Below are 15,812 nucleotides of genomic sequence, written 5' to 3'. Positions count from 1 at the left end.
TGAAGAAAACCAACAAGAAGGATTGGAAAAGAAGAAAAGTCATTTTCTGACTAGACAGGGATAGCTTATTTAGGTAAGAATTCTCAGCACATATTTGAGGCCAGATTTTTTTAAATGCTCCCTTTTTAAGATATTCATTGTAAGATTTTTAGATAAATTCAGGAGTATGGATGCTTGATACTCAGCCTCCAAATAGAAACAGCTGGCCTAACGAAGGCATAAGAAGCTTTACATCTCTAAGCCCCTGACCGAGTTAGGCAATGATCACAGACTTACCATATGGCTGATGTTAAAAAGAAATATTGAGTAGTTACTGGTTCAGTGATCACCACTTATCCTGTGCTCTGAGACAACAATATTGTGGGGGGAAAAAACAAGGGCTTGGGGAACACTGAGGAAGAATGAAAAGTTAGCAAACTGTAAGGAATTTTCTATATTAGAAAAAAAAAGAGAAATGTCTTCTGTGGGTACCTTTCTGGGACATAATCCGGAGTGCAAAATGAGTAGGGATTGGCAGTAAGAGTGCATTCTTTCTATAGGGACTTACGACCTGGAGAGGAACACAGGGTCAGTTTCAGGCAGAGGCAAAATAAGTAGGTATCAGCAATGGCAGACTATCCTAGTAAGAGGTGCCCATACTGCCAGTTCTCCCTAATGAAAAGTCTTGAGGAGATTGCCTTGCTGATATTACTGCCACCAATAGTTGCAGAGGAAGGCAGCAACGAACTGGTGCTTATGATGAACTTACATCATAAACTTACATTACTTAGTGACAAGAAATAACAGATGCAGGCTTCTAGCTGGCACTGTCTGCTCTATTATCAACACACAATTTTGCCACATCATTCTGGGCTTTTCCTCGTCCCCTGCATTCTTTCCCCAAGGTTTGTGATTCTTCCAGCCTTACTCCAATTTCACTTCTCCAGCACTTATTCTATTTTGGCTCCTTTTTATTCTCTGAATTTTTCATCCTTTCTTGCATAAATTTTTCCATTACATCTTCTGTCACATCTTCCCCTTGTTTCACTACTGCCCATCAAATCCCAACTATCATTTCCTATAGATATTGAGCTCTTAAGTGACTGAAATCTGAAAACAATAAGATTTCAGTAACAAAAAGCAGCCCGATAGCAGGCTGTATTTGAACCCTGTGCCAGAACCAAAGCACAACTGCTGCTTTTCATTTAATTTTTAAAGAACTTAAAACATGTATAGTTTCTAAACTTCAAAGCTGTTAACTACTTTTTCCTTTATATCAAATATGCTTTTTTAATGCCTCATGAGTCTGCCAAGTATGTATCAGGCTTATTTGAATCTTCACATTTGAATCCTCTGAATTTTCACTAATAACTTCAGGATCTTATAATGAATTACAGATCAATGATTTACAATTTTTGAATTAAAAAATTATCTTAAAAAAGCTGTAGAAGGGAGAATATTGTTGGACTTCCATTGCAAAACAGGCATACTTATAGCTGCTGCTCTAGATTTTCTTCTTAGTTTTATTTGATTAGTTATGAATCATTAGTGATTGATGAATTTTTTTAAATGTAAGCTTGACATGAACATCTCCAGCTCGAATTGTGAATGACAGACATCATGTTCTGTTCTGCATGTCAAAACAGTCTCTGATTCCCAGAGATATCCTGCAAATAAGTCTGATGTATATTTTTTCTTCACAAGACAATGGTTGGATTTTATTGCTACCAAAATAAATGTATCAATAAATATTAAACAAACAAACAAACAAACAAAAAACCACACAAGCTAATATCTCTATTTTTTCCTTATTGCTAACTCATAAATTTGCTTAATGATAATGAGTTACGTGCACCTTTTGAAGAGGGAATTCATCTATCTCTATAAATAGATTTACATAATGGAACTGTTCTTTGGCTGTAAGTACTTCGCTGAAATGGAGCCAAAGTCCTAAAACCCATTATGTTCTCTAGAATAATATGAAATTCAAGCTTGTCATTCTCACTTTGAAGACCTCACTGACTGCTGTAACCCCTCACGTGTTTGGAGGTAGCTTATAAGGAGTTAGCTTACAAAAAGCATCTCAGAATTGAAGAAATTTTTAAATGCATGAAGTATGAGGGATGGGTTAATTAAGCTTCCAGTGGCCATTGTCACTGGAAACCACATAGCAATGGAGCCATACTTTGTCACTTGCTGCAAGGGTCAGGAATACCTAGAATAGAAATAGTCTTTAAGTTTCTCTTCCTGAATGTGTTCAATTTGTAGTCAATGAATCCATTGGAATGGTTTTTATTTTATGGGGAAGAACATAGTTCAGTGCTATTGGGAAGGAGGTTTTACCAAAAAAGTTAATAGAATCACAGAATCATTTGAGTTGGAAGGCACTCTTAAAGGCCATTCAGTCCAACAGCCCTGCAGTGAACACAGACAGGTGCTCAGAACCCTGTCCAGCCTGACCTTGAACTCCTCCAGGGATGGAGAAATGGAAAGGAAAGCAGAAATGGCTTCTACAGCTTGAGCTTGAGCCTTATGTTTTGTTATTTTGTATATCGTTACAACAAATAAATAATTCACTCTTAAGTTAGGGAGAATATAGATGTCTCATGTATTGTACTGAATTCTGGATTTTTGCTTCCTTTATCCTCACAGTTGGGTAATACCAGATTTTGATAAAGCTGTACAAGTATTGAAAAGATGTAATCTCAGTAAAATCAAGTCATCTGGTGCTTTTAATTCTGTTACTTCAGCCTCATGTTGACAGTAAGCTGTTCTGGTACTGCACTGACTTGCTTTTTTATCAAGATTTTGCGCAGTATAAACACGCACACAAACACATACAAATATACAGTGAAGTAACAAAAATATGTCATTTAGATGCAATAACACTACCAAATCTAACAGAAAATATGAAAAATTAACATTAATTTCCAATTTTATTAGATAATAAGATACCTTTCAGCAACAGGAAGGTTGATTACTCCCAAGTATCTCTGCTGAGCACATACATCAGCACTATCACATCTTTAATACGGATTAGAGTGCATTACAGACTCAGAAAGGAAAAGAAGCTGGTAGCTTACTAACTTCTATAGGTTATTCAGTACTAGAGCAGCTCATAAGCCTTAACAGAAGAGATGAAATTATGATGTGTAGTTCTGTTGTGCTCAACTGCAGTGAAATACAATCTCTGATTATGGATGGGTTTTACATGATTCATCTTTTCTGATTCCAAAGCTTAAACTGAAATGACCAAGAGGCAATAAGGCTATCGGTTCCAGAATATCCTTTCTCACTGCTAACATGACCTTAAACCCATTAAGATCTAATGGACTCTCACCGTTCACTTCAGTAGCATTAGACCATATTCTTAACAGAATGGAAATATTTTTTTTTCAGGATCAACAGTCACTGAATAGACAGTAACAGTTTTGAAAGACGTGCACCTTGTGTTTCTCACAAACATTTCAATTCAAAAAGCCAAAAAATTACTTTTGAAATATAGCTTATGCTTTGTCAAATGAAAAAACCACGACTGCCTTGTCACAGTTCTATGAATATGCTGCAGTAGAAGGCAACAAAAGCAATGGTTAACTTCCAGAAAGGGAAAGAACATGTTATACATTAGTATTCACAGGAAATACCTATTTTTTTCAAAAGCAGTGATTTCAGTCATTTGAAATCATTACAAAAATATGTCATATACTATTTCAAACAGTGGCAGCTTTGTTCTAGAAATTAATCCATCAAGAACAATTTTGATGTGCGTAAATCCTTGTCTATTACATCAACAGTGCATCAATTTTCTCATTCAAACGTAATGTGTTCAACAAAAAAAAATTAAGGAGCTTTATTCCAGACTAATGCTGCTATGTTTTTTTCTGTTTAAAAATGAAAATAAATATGTAAAATGGATCTATTTTTTAACATAAAATCACTACTTCATGCTTTGATTCTGTTCTTCTCAATTCTTCTTCCAAACATATTTATTACTGCTACTTCTTCCTTCACATGCCTCATGTTGCAGCTCCAGAATATGTAAGGTGAAAGGAACTATCGATCTTGACGAGTATATTCTGATTTTGTTCTATAGTTCTTCATCTTGATTTTATTCAGTATCCATACTGCCTAAAACTCAATTTTTTTTGGTCCGCATTGACATTGTTGTTTCAAGAAAACTATAAAATATCTTCCATGTAATAGTAGCCTTATCTAGGCTGCTGTCCTGGAGATGGATCAATAGGAAGGCAGGAATTATTTTCAAGAAAATGAATTAGCTTTACACCATTTTTGCCGCCTCTATTTACAAACAATCTCTAAGGGGAGGGAGGCAAAAGAAAACTGTAACCAAATTGATAGATACATAGTATAAATTCCTTCCTTAGCATTTGTTTTGTTTTACTTGATGAAATTAACAAACGAATGTATGTCTAATTAAAATCTCCATTGAAGAATTCCAAATAATAAATCTACTGAAGTTGTACAGATAGATACTGGGTCAATGAACCATCAGACAAACTTTTCCAACTGAAACATTGCTTGAGGCTCAGAATCCTCTCCTAGCCACCAAATATCCACATTATTTTGTCTCCCCATGAACATCTGCGTACTTATGGTTGCACATCACATCAACTTTGTCCTTCAGGCTTCCAGGTGGCAGTAACAAATCTTGCTGAAGTATTGGCAGTTTCCATCTTCTGTTGATTGGGAAAGTTTTCTGCAGTAGAAGTGCTGAAGCCTTAGAAAGTCAGAACTGCATCAAGTCTCGTTTGGAAAATTATAGCAATAAATATGTAGAAATTTTATGTCTGAAGCTTCAAATCACCCAGGACAATCTTTACACTTGAAAGTGCGAACAGCTCCTCTGCCCTGGCAGTTTGAGTAGGGCACAAAACCCCCTGCATAAGGATGTTCTGCAAGCTTCAACAACCAAATTAATCTCAAGACCTTTTACATTCAGTGATTTAATTTAATGGATTTCAACAATGTTCTTTTGTCTGTTTAACAGAAACAAAATGCTAGAAGTCTAGGCATTTCCTCTAAAGGCTACTGATGCTTTGCTATGGCAAAATTTTTGCCCTTCAAAGACAGAAGAAAGTTCCCACAGCTGTATTACTTCCGGGAAATGAGGCCCTTCCTGGATAGAGTGGGGCAGGGAGCCCCAGTGCGGCCCATCTGGATCCCTGCAGCCAGCAGCTCTGGGGCATTTCACACTGTACACAGTTCTGAGGAGAACTCAGATACTAAAATACAAAGGATCCTTCGGCAAACCTAAGACAGGAAGATAATTTTAAAAGCAATTTTCCTTTCTTTCCCTCGTGGAGCTTCACGCTGTTTCTAAGCATTAATGAGCAGTTTCTGTCTCACCTGCAAGTTGGTAGATGGCTGCAGGAAACACCTGCAGGTATGCAGATCTGAGCTGCAGCCCGCAGGGTTTTCTGCGATGTGCCAGGATGAAGGGTATGGGAAAATATCTTTATTACTAGAAATAGATACTGAAACTTTGTACTGTCTGGACACTCACAAAATTCAATATTAAAAAATCCTACATATCTTTTTAAGAAACTGCTGTAATACCCACTCTAGGGAAATACTCTTGAAAGCTGAGAGGATGCAGCCCCTCACAAACACACACGGTCTTTAACTGAAATGAAAAATATTATAAAAACACCTCTATCATTAAAAACCTGCATTAAAAAAAAACAACAGATTTTTTTAAACTTGTTTCTATGAGTAACTTTCAATCTGCCTCAAGCTGCTGCTTGAAAAAATCTCTATCACAGTGATTTTATTCCAGCACATAAATGGAATCAGTTATGCTCCACTGAATTCTTGTATCCTCCTCCTTCTTTTTCTTAGATAATGGAACTGTTTCCAGTTAATAGGCTCGTTTCAATACCTTTTGAATTCTGTCTACCCTTTAAATACAGAAGCACATTCTCTACAATTTAAATGCTTGCTCACAGAACCTGTGTGCTTCCCAAATCTCATATACAAATGGAAATAGTAAATGTCTAGTCCAAATAGCACTTAATTTTCTTTTGCTACTGCACCCGCTTACAATGTCAACTATAATACTCCCAATCTGATTAACAAGCTGGGCTTCCAGCACTCCGCTTACACATTCAATATAACTTCTATTCTTAATAAACCTTGCAGCATTTGCTCTTCATTTCAGTTTACTCATCGTCAATACAAATGAAAGAAAAAGTTAAATTATAATTGAGAATCAGTTTTGCTTTGCTTAAGAATGACAACAGATGGTCACAGTCCATTTGTTTTGCACATTCTTGATAGCTGCAGACTTAAGCATACATGATTCGATATCGAATGTAGAAATGATCTCATTTAACTCATCAACATTATGATGACGCTTCCTCAAGATTAATAATAAAATACAATGACAATGTTCCAAGCATAAAAGCATTCAAGGAAAGTAATATATATTTGCTACATATAACATACAAATGTTACATATAAAATATAAATTAAAATAAAATGAATTTAACTGAATAGCAAAGCCAAGTGCAATTGAATTGTATCATACACGACAACTAGTTCTTCACTAGGGAGATCATGCGGCATGTGCAGGATGACCGGGAGATCAGGCCTAGCCAGCATGGGTTCATGAAGGGCAGGTCCTGTCTGACCAACCTGATCTCCTTCTATGATCTAATGACCCATCTGGTGGATGAGGGAAAGACTGTTGATGTGGTCTACCTAGACTTCAGCAAAGCCTTTGACACTGTCTCCCACAGTGTTCTCCTGCAGAAGCTGGCAGCCCGAGGCTAGGATGGGTAAGGAGCTGGCTGGAGGGCCGGGCTCAGAGAGTGGTGGTGAATGGAGTTAAGTCCAGCTGGTGACCAGTCACGAGTGATGTTCCTCAGGGGTCGGTGCTGGGGCCTGTCCTCTTCAATATCTTTATTGATGACCTGGATGAGGGCATCGAGTGCACCCTCAGTCAATTCGCAGATGACACCAAATTGGCTGGAAGTGTGGATCTGCCTAGGGTAGTGAGGCCATACAGAGGGATCTGGACAGGCTGGAGAGCTGGGATGAAGCCAACGGGATGAGGTTCAACAAGACCAAATGCCAGGTCCTGCACTTCGGCCACAACAACCCCAGGCGACGCTACAGGCTTGGGGCGGTGTGGATGGAGGACTGCATAGAGGAAATGGACCTGGGGGTATTGATTGATGCTCGGCTGAACATGAGCCGACAGTGTGCCCAGGTGGCCAAGAAGGCCAATGGCATCCTGGCTTGCATCAGAAACAGTGTTGCCAGCAGGAGCAGAGAGGTGATTGTTCCCCTGTACTCAGCACCAGTGAGGCCGCACCTCGAGTACTGTGTCCAGTTTTGGGCCCCTCACTGCAAGAAAGGCATTGAGGCCCTGGAATGTGTTCAAAGGAGAGCAACAAAGCTGGTGAGGGGTCTGGAACACAGGCCATATGAGGAGAGGCTGAAGGAGCTGGGAATGTTCAGCCTGGAGAAGAGGAGGCTCAGGGGAGACCTCATTGCTCTCTATACCTTCCTGAAGGGAGGTTGTAGTGAGCTGGGGGTCGGCCTCTTCTCTCGTGTCATTAGTGATAGGACCAGAGGGAATGGTTTCAAGCTACGGCAGGGGAGATTCAAGCTGGACATTAGGAAGTATTACTTTTCAGAAAAGGTGGTCACGCACTGGAATGGACTGCCCAGGGAGGTGGTGGAGTCACTGACCCTGGGGGTGTTCAAGGAAAGACAGGATGTTGTGTTGAGGGACATGGTTTATTGGGAGCTACTGGTAATAGGTGAACAGTTGGACTGGATGATCTTTTAGGTCTTTTCCAACCTTGGTGATTCTATGATTCTATGATTCTATGATTCACTGTCTAGCAGGTAAGAAATATTCTGAATTTTTGCTACCAGGGATGTACACAGAGATGTACCAAGTGCAAGTACTTGCCCACAGCTAAATCAGAGTGGCCTTAAACATGAACCAGAGGTGCTAAGGTATGTTGTAACCGATCCCTTCAGCTTGCAAACTGTTGCAATAAACCGGCAATAGCTCTAAATGTAAATAGACATGTAGAGATTTGACTATAACAGAACCAGAGCTGACTTAGAGCAAAAAGCACTGGGCACCCTTGTTCTCCATTAAAATAAACTCTCCCTCATGGTCCAGCTCAAGCAGGGAGCATGGACTCATAGGAACAATTGTGGACATACGCTAGTCTCTCTAGGTATGCCTAGATTCAATTCAAACACACAATCACAACTAAGGATATTCTCTAATTATATCATAATTAGTGCAAGCCCATTTAGATAGAAAGCATTTAGATATAAAGCAAAGTGACAACATATGTCATCGTCACAGCCTCCCTCATGAAATGGAAAGACCAAAAGAGCAGGAAAAATCAGCAGGGCTCAACATAATGTGGTGACACATGGCTGTTAGATAACTGCTTGCAGAATATCTTGAAAATTATCTACCTAGAGCTTTACGTATATGTAAAAAAGTCCCCAGTTATTGGAGTATTGTAAGAAGCATTAAATTGTTCTGATTGTTTCCCAAAGTACCTAGCACACATTGGGGAGCTGTAAAAATAATGAATAATAACAATAATATTGACAAAAGTGGGTAAGATATTGCTCCTTTATCACTGCTACTAACCTCCCTGCAACAGGTATCTGTGCTTACAAAACAGCAATATGCCAGTATCAATACAAAAAATAAAGGAGAACAAAGATTCATGCTTATGGTAAGTTGGAAAATTATTCACTGTACCAAATGCATTAAAAGAGTCACCAAGTGCTACAAATCTGCACTTCATAGGATTTTTGTCCCCTACATCAATGAAAATTCTGGCTCTCCAGAAACACAAAGCTGCATGAGAGTACAGGGCCTAAGTTACTCCAATCCCATGCCCTACACAAAGTATACAAAACCTACATACATTTCTTGCAACTGTAGATACCTCATTCACATGCCCACTCATTGCCTTCATTTTCCATGGATCAAGAACCTGAAAGATATCATTCCTTCAGATGCAGGGGTTTATGAAATCCCATTTATCTTGTGCTACATCCTATTCACCTATAGCAGCTTCTCTTACCTAACTAGATTTGTCTTTAATCAGATGTCAACTTTGTGGAGAAAAAGCACAATCACATGTAGTGTTCTTTTGTGTTTTTAGTTGTTGTTAAATTTAACTGCTCATAAAATTGGCAATAGATGCCAATGCCATTTGTTGAAAAGTGAAAACATTACCTAAGTACAAATGCTAGCCATAAAAGAGGTAAATAACTGTTCAAATCAATTATGAAAATATTGTGGATAAATCATACAACAGCTCTGAATGCCCATCCACACACTGGAATAGTAGAGAAAAAGTAGATAAAATTCAGTCTTCATAAGGGTCCCACAGAATGATCTTGATTGTTTCATCAGCTCCCAGCAGCTCACAGAGATGGTAAAGGAATTAGGCCTGTGGAGAAACCTCTGATCTATCTTCTGCATGCACAGTGGAATACTGACTTGACATCACACTCAATTTATTGGAAAATTAAAATCCACAGGGCTTTCTCTTGAGAATTCTGTAAATTATGTAGTAATAAATTCAAGACCTTTTGTGCTACATTTAGATGCTATAGGTAATTATATAGTAATGAAAGCAAAATTTCTGACATGGGCTACCTTTGCAAGTGGTCTGCTGCCTCTGAAGATGACTGTAGGACTGGTGTAACAAACAACTAAAGCAGGAGAAGATCCCTGCTGTGTGTACCAGAAGGTGGATGTTCAATACTCTCGTCTTGCTCCATGAGGTATGCACTTCTGTGTACCCGACATTAATACATGAAAGGAGCCTGAAGTAACATAATTCCCTAGACAGAAATGATTTGATAATTTAAGGATTAAAGCACATGAAATACAAAGGTATGCATCAGCATTTTTTGAGCACAATCATAATGAATTCCATTGACTAAAAATATAATTATGGGTTCACATAATTTCAGACAGACATTGTCTATGACTAATCTTTAATAGCTATTTGTTTAGTTACCACTTTGAAAAGAGATTCAGATTTGTAACAAATAATACTAGAAATAATCTGACTCTGGGAAAAACACAATAGCATATTCAATTAATGAAGTGCTTAACAGGTCAAGATGCTGAAGGTGTGAGAGAACAGACACAACTGCATAAGAACATACCAGTGAGGGCAGCCTGAGAGACTGGGGTTTTTAGCCTGGAGAGAAGACTTCAGGGGACTCTAGCCTGTCAATACCTAATAAAAGGGTCACCAAGAAGATCCAAGCTCCCACTAAGTGCAGAAGAAAGAGGTGACACTCATGTCTTGAAGCAGGAAGATCCTATTGAATGTACAAAATAAAATTACTATGAGGCTAATTAAGCCCTGAAATGTGTGTCCCAGTGAGGATGTGGGATCTCTACCCCTGGAGGTTTCCAAGACCCATTTGGACAAAGCCCTCAGCAACCTGCTCTGAATTCAGTGCTGCTTCTGCTTTGAGCTGATGTCCTCCTGAGATCCGTCCCACCTGGCTGAATCTATGTTGCTATAATTGCTTGATATAGTTAAGGTTTCCAGTTAGGAACTGTAACCTGTTCAAGGGCTGGCTAAAAGAAATTTACTTCCGAAAAAAAGCAGGTGTTGTTCTACTTCTGTATTTTTAATGAAAACAACAAACAAAAATAATTCTTGGCATGAATATTGTCATTTATATATGAATAAGTAACAATATGAAAACTTCTTTTTTCCCAGTGCCATTCACAGAATCACAGAATCACAGAATCACAGAATGGCCAAGGTTGGAAGGGACCTCAAGGATCATGAATCTCCAACCCCCTGCCACATGCAAGGCCACCAACCTCCCCATTTAATACTTTAAAGAAACAAGGCAAGAAATTAAATGCAGAAACTGTAGTTCAGAGTAAAGATTGACTTTTCTGTCCCTGGAGCTTCCATTCATCAGGATCACATTACAGAAAGAGAACTATCATGAACAACTCTGTCCCTATCATCACTGTTTGCATTACAGATATACACGCACAAGGTCTAATCAAGTGTTTTCCCATGTTATTCAAAATAAACATAAGTGATGTTCATTGAATAATTAAATATATGGTGCCTACAAGAAACCTTCACTTATAGACATCCCAAAACAATGACAGCAATACTTTGTGACAATCTGGTTTCAGTTTTCTCTTCCAATGTCTGGATGTTACTGTATTGGACTTAAGTCTGCTTCCATTTAAATAAGTGGGAAAAAAAACTTTTACTGGCTTAACAGGAACAATCGGGCCTTCATGACTGAATTATGACTTCATGCCTCTTAAAATAAATGGAAAAGAGACACACTGATCTAAATATACGGTTCAGGAGCTGTAGCCCTGAAGACCTCCATGCATCTCAGGCAATGCAGAAGCCAAGAACAAGCAGTTCTGCCCAGCACAGTGTTTGTTTCTCAGCTCATCTTCAGGTCTGGAACTCTGGACAGCAGTTGATGGATGTTTGGCCTTCATGGAGAACTCTAAGACTAGGACACAGCTGTGTAAATATGACATAAAATAAATCCTCTAGATGCTATCAGCCCACGCTGCAGGACTTTTATCTGCTTGTCTCAGAAAGACCTCAGAGCACTCCTATTTTGTTCTTTCCACAGTTCCTTTACCTCCAGACCTCTGGTAGATGTAAAAGACATTTGCAAGGCAGAGAGAGATGTTTTAGGAGAGCAGAACTTATAAAGACCTATTAATAGGCCACTTCCAAACCTAAGGTAAGTTGGAACCAGCAATGATTTAAAAAAACTGTACAAAAATACTCTTTCTGCATAATCTAGTATTCATTCTTAAAGCTCATTTCAAAAAACAAGGATCCTAATTCAAATCCAAACTAGCTGAAAATCTAAATGTCATCACGTCCATAGCATAAAGTTTCACAGATTATGTTAACAGTTCTAGTTATATATTATGGATCTTAATTTGTTCAAAAAATGCAAATATCATAGACTAATAGTATTGGCTCCCATCTATCCTGAAAATACTTTTCATGATAATATTATCTTTTCTGTTCTCCCCCTGCCTCCAAATTTTGAACATTCCTATTCCCATGATGTTCTCCCTTTTATCTTTCCATAATAGTAATAACATACTTCCTGCTTGAGATGGCTTTTGTAGCTACAGCTGCACTTCAGCATTTAATCAACTATAAAAGCCATTTATTGCCTCATAGACTCAATCTCCAGGAACATTAGCACTTAACCATATGGTTGCCCAAAGCAACAAGGGGAAAACCATCTACATAGTACATATATAGCCCAGTCATCCTTTCGTGTAGTTCTAGTACCTGAGTGAATTATGGCTATTTTGTATCACTACTAAGGTGCATTTACAAAACCACTGAAATGAAATACACATACTATGCTCACAGCAAAATTATTTTTTAGGGAAAACCACCAGTTGGTAACTTCAGATCCCGAAGTATTAAAGGATAAAAGAGAAAAAAATAAGAGAATCCTGGATGTTTTATAAGGTACAGAAAACAAAATGATTCTATCCATGTGCTGCTCACTGCCTAGCCAAAAGAAGGGAATGTTGTTTTTTATCTGCATCACTCTGCATTTCCAAAATTGAACATCCTGTCCTCTGCCATCGGGTTTCTGTTATTCAGTGTTATGAATGACATGCAGCTTTTCCAGTTTGTTTTTGTTTTTGATATGCAGAATAACTTGATATCGTCAGCAAATTTTAAAATCATTTTCCAAATGAATCATAACCAGGTTGAATAACAATTTTTTTTTAACCTATCAATGAATACCTTCTCATATAAAAATCAAAATTCCTATGCTGTTTTCTAACTGTAGTTTCTGTGGAGTTTTTTTGTTTGTTTGTTTTTGTTGTTTTTTTTTAAATCAATGCAACCATGCTCTTTCTCATCTTACTCACCTCAGCCTGCGGCAAGTCCTCCATTTCTGTGAAGAGCAGCTATAGAATAACAACCCTGGACAAGCCAATGTGACTGCAAAAAAATCAGTTAGCTTCCCTCACCGTCTTATCATCCCTGAGTACTTCTTAAAGTTGTATAATAGAATAAAATCTCTAGAATACAAATGCTATACCCTATAACTGTTTTCTATTGTTAAGTACTTCAGATGTCTTGCAAACTCACCACGTATCCCAAATACTGTTCCACACGTAACAGGACAAACTTAGTCTTTGCTTCTCTTCTCTGTGTACTTTTCTTCCTCATGCATGCTACGTGTCATACGCCTTTTTATAGTAATGAAAAAAATATAATTTTAATAAATTACTGACCATTTGATTCAATTTGATTCTGGGATCCCTAAGACTATATAGAATTTCAGTTCTTCTGAATGTTAAAAAAAGAGGAAACTTCATCTCTGAAGAAATCTGAAGGAAGTCCCATAGCACTCTAACTTAGCAAGAAAAGTACAAACCCAGCTTACCCAAATCTGTTCATATTTCTGTTGATATCTTTTCAGAAGCTGTTCAGTAAAGCCTTCACTGAATCACCCACTGAATCTCTGTAATCCAAAAAGTCCATTTTACTTCAGCTTCCAACAAGAATCTAAAATACAAGTTTCATATGTGACATCTTCACATCTTGTTTCATCTTTTCTATACAAAATTCTCCTTTTCATTCTAATGCTGATAAACGCAAGGCAGTCTTGTCTCTTTGTTCATTGGGATTTATAAAAATATTTTTTCAGAATAATCATCACTTCAATCAAAACAAGAAAAAACTCAACATATTTCACTAATATTACCTACAGGAGTAGTGCTTCTGTTGGACTTCTGTTTGTTTGTTTTCCTCCAGTATTTACACTGCATTTCAGTTCTGTTCCATCCATAACTGCACTGAAAACCAATATATAAGTGGAATGTAATCACTCTGCCTATCACTGAAATTCACTGTGCTAAAGTACAACATGTGCTGAGTAACATAAATGAATAGATAAGTGAAGAAAGGGAAAAAAAAGAAAGTTCACTCAGGCAGGACATGTGATGTTTGTATACTCACATCAGTGAAGGCTCTAAATTCACTGGATATTTTATTAAGTATCTAAACAAACAATATTAACCAGAAGTGCTAAGTGTATATGTATGCATTAAATAGCTTGTCTTGAAAAGAACAAAGATTCCTACTAACAAACTACAAAAACCATCTTCCCTACATTTGAAGAAACACAATTGCCCTTCCTGATTGCTGTACTCAGTGTCATTTCTTTGCTGAGAAGGCTGAGATGGGAGCAGTGATGTTGGAAAGACAGATCCTTAGCAAATTCCAGCTATCTATTCTTCTCTGGCTCAAACGCCAGAGCATAGGGCAGGATCCACTCGGAAGACATGCAGCTTTCTCATGTTAACTTATTTCAAGGTAAGTTCAGGTTTGATAAGATCAGCACACTTTTCCTTCTTTAATAGAGTGTTGTCCACACGATACGATCATCTTGGTTCAGCACCATCTTTTCCTGAGGTAAGGTTCTAGCACTGTCCCCCAGAATATTCTTTGAAATGAGAAAAAAATTGAGATACTTAGTACAGTAAGGCAAGAAACCAGACAAAAGGCTAGGACAAAAATCAGTGTCACTCATGCCTATGAACTAAGGGAGTGTAAGAGGGGAGAACCACTTCAATTCCAGGTAAAGTCACATTGCAAAGCCATGGTCAGGAGGTGCTGAGCTGGAGCTCTTCCTGAAACTAACTACAGTGTGATGTACAGAAGATAGAATACTACTTAATCACTGACAGTGAGATTTTCAGAAACTAGGCTCAAAAGATTTACGTATTTATAGAGTCCTTATGAACTTTCATAGTCTACAGCTATTTAACTGTAATAATAGTTCCTGGGTTGCATCAAGAGAAGTGTGTGGTCCACCTCCCAGCAGGTCGAGGGAGGTGATTCTGCCCCTCTATTCTGCTCTCAAAAGACTCCACTTGGAGTACTGCATCCAGTTCTGGAGCTCCCAACACAAGAAGGACATGGAGCTGTTGGAGTGAGTCCAGGAGAGAGCCATGATGATTAGAGGGCTGGAGCATCTCCCCTACAAGGACAGGCTGAGAGAGTTGGGGCTTTTCAGTCTGGAGAAGAGAAGGCTCCAAGAAGACCTCACAGCAGCCTTCCAGTACCTGAAGGGGGCCTACAAGCAAGCTGGGGAAGAACTTTTTATGAGGACAGGTAGTGACAGGACAAGGGGAAATAGTTTTAAACTGGAAGACGGCAGATTTAGATTAGATATTAGGAAGAAATTCTTTACTGTGAGGATGGTAAGACACTGGAACAGGTTGCGCAGAAAGGTTGTGGATGCCCACTCCCTGGAAGCACTGAAGGCCAGGCTGGATGGGGCTGTGAGCAACCTGGTCTAGAGGGAGGTGTCCCTGCCTATAGCAGAGGATTGGAACTAGGTGATCATAAAGGTTCCTTCAACCCAAATCACCTTATGATTCTATAATAATAATGAATGTGATCCAACTGCGGACTGTAATGACAATGAGATTTTTTTCATAGGTTTTATGCACCCGGGTTAGAATTAGGACAAATACAGATTTCTGAAGCAAATATTACATCAAGTCTTTCTTCAGCTTTCTGCGCTGATTTACAGCACATTAATTTGATGAAGAAGTAGGAAGATTCAAAAAGGGTTTTTTTTTGCATTAATACTAATAGATACCCACTAGCTGTTCGAGCGTTTCTGACTGTTACACCAAAGTGGGGCAGGAACAGTTGCCTCACAGAAAAAGCAATCAGAAGGGATAAACATCTGACTTGTGAGTTGAAGTGGGCAACTGAAACACGCACGTCATCGAAGCCAGG

The sequence above is a fragment of the Meleagris gallopavo genome, chromosome 1, assembly GCF_000146605.3.
Source record: "Meleagris gallopavo isolate NT-WF06-2002-E0010 breed Aviagen turkey brand Nicholas breeding stock chromosome 1, Turkey_5.1, whole genome shotgun sequence".
NCBI lineage: Eukaryota > Metazoa > Chordata > Aves > Galliformes > Phasianidae > Meleagris > Meleagris gallopavo.
The sequence above is the reverse complement of the archived record's forward strand: the minus strand, read 5'-3'. Positions refer to the sequence as shown.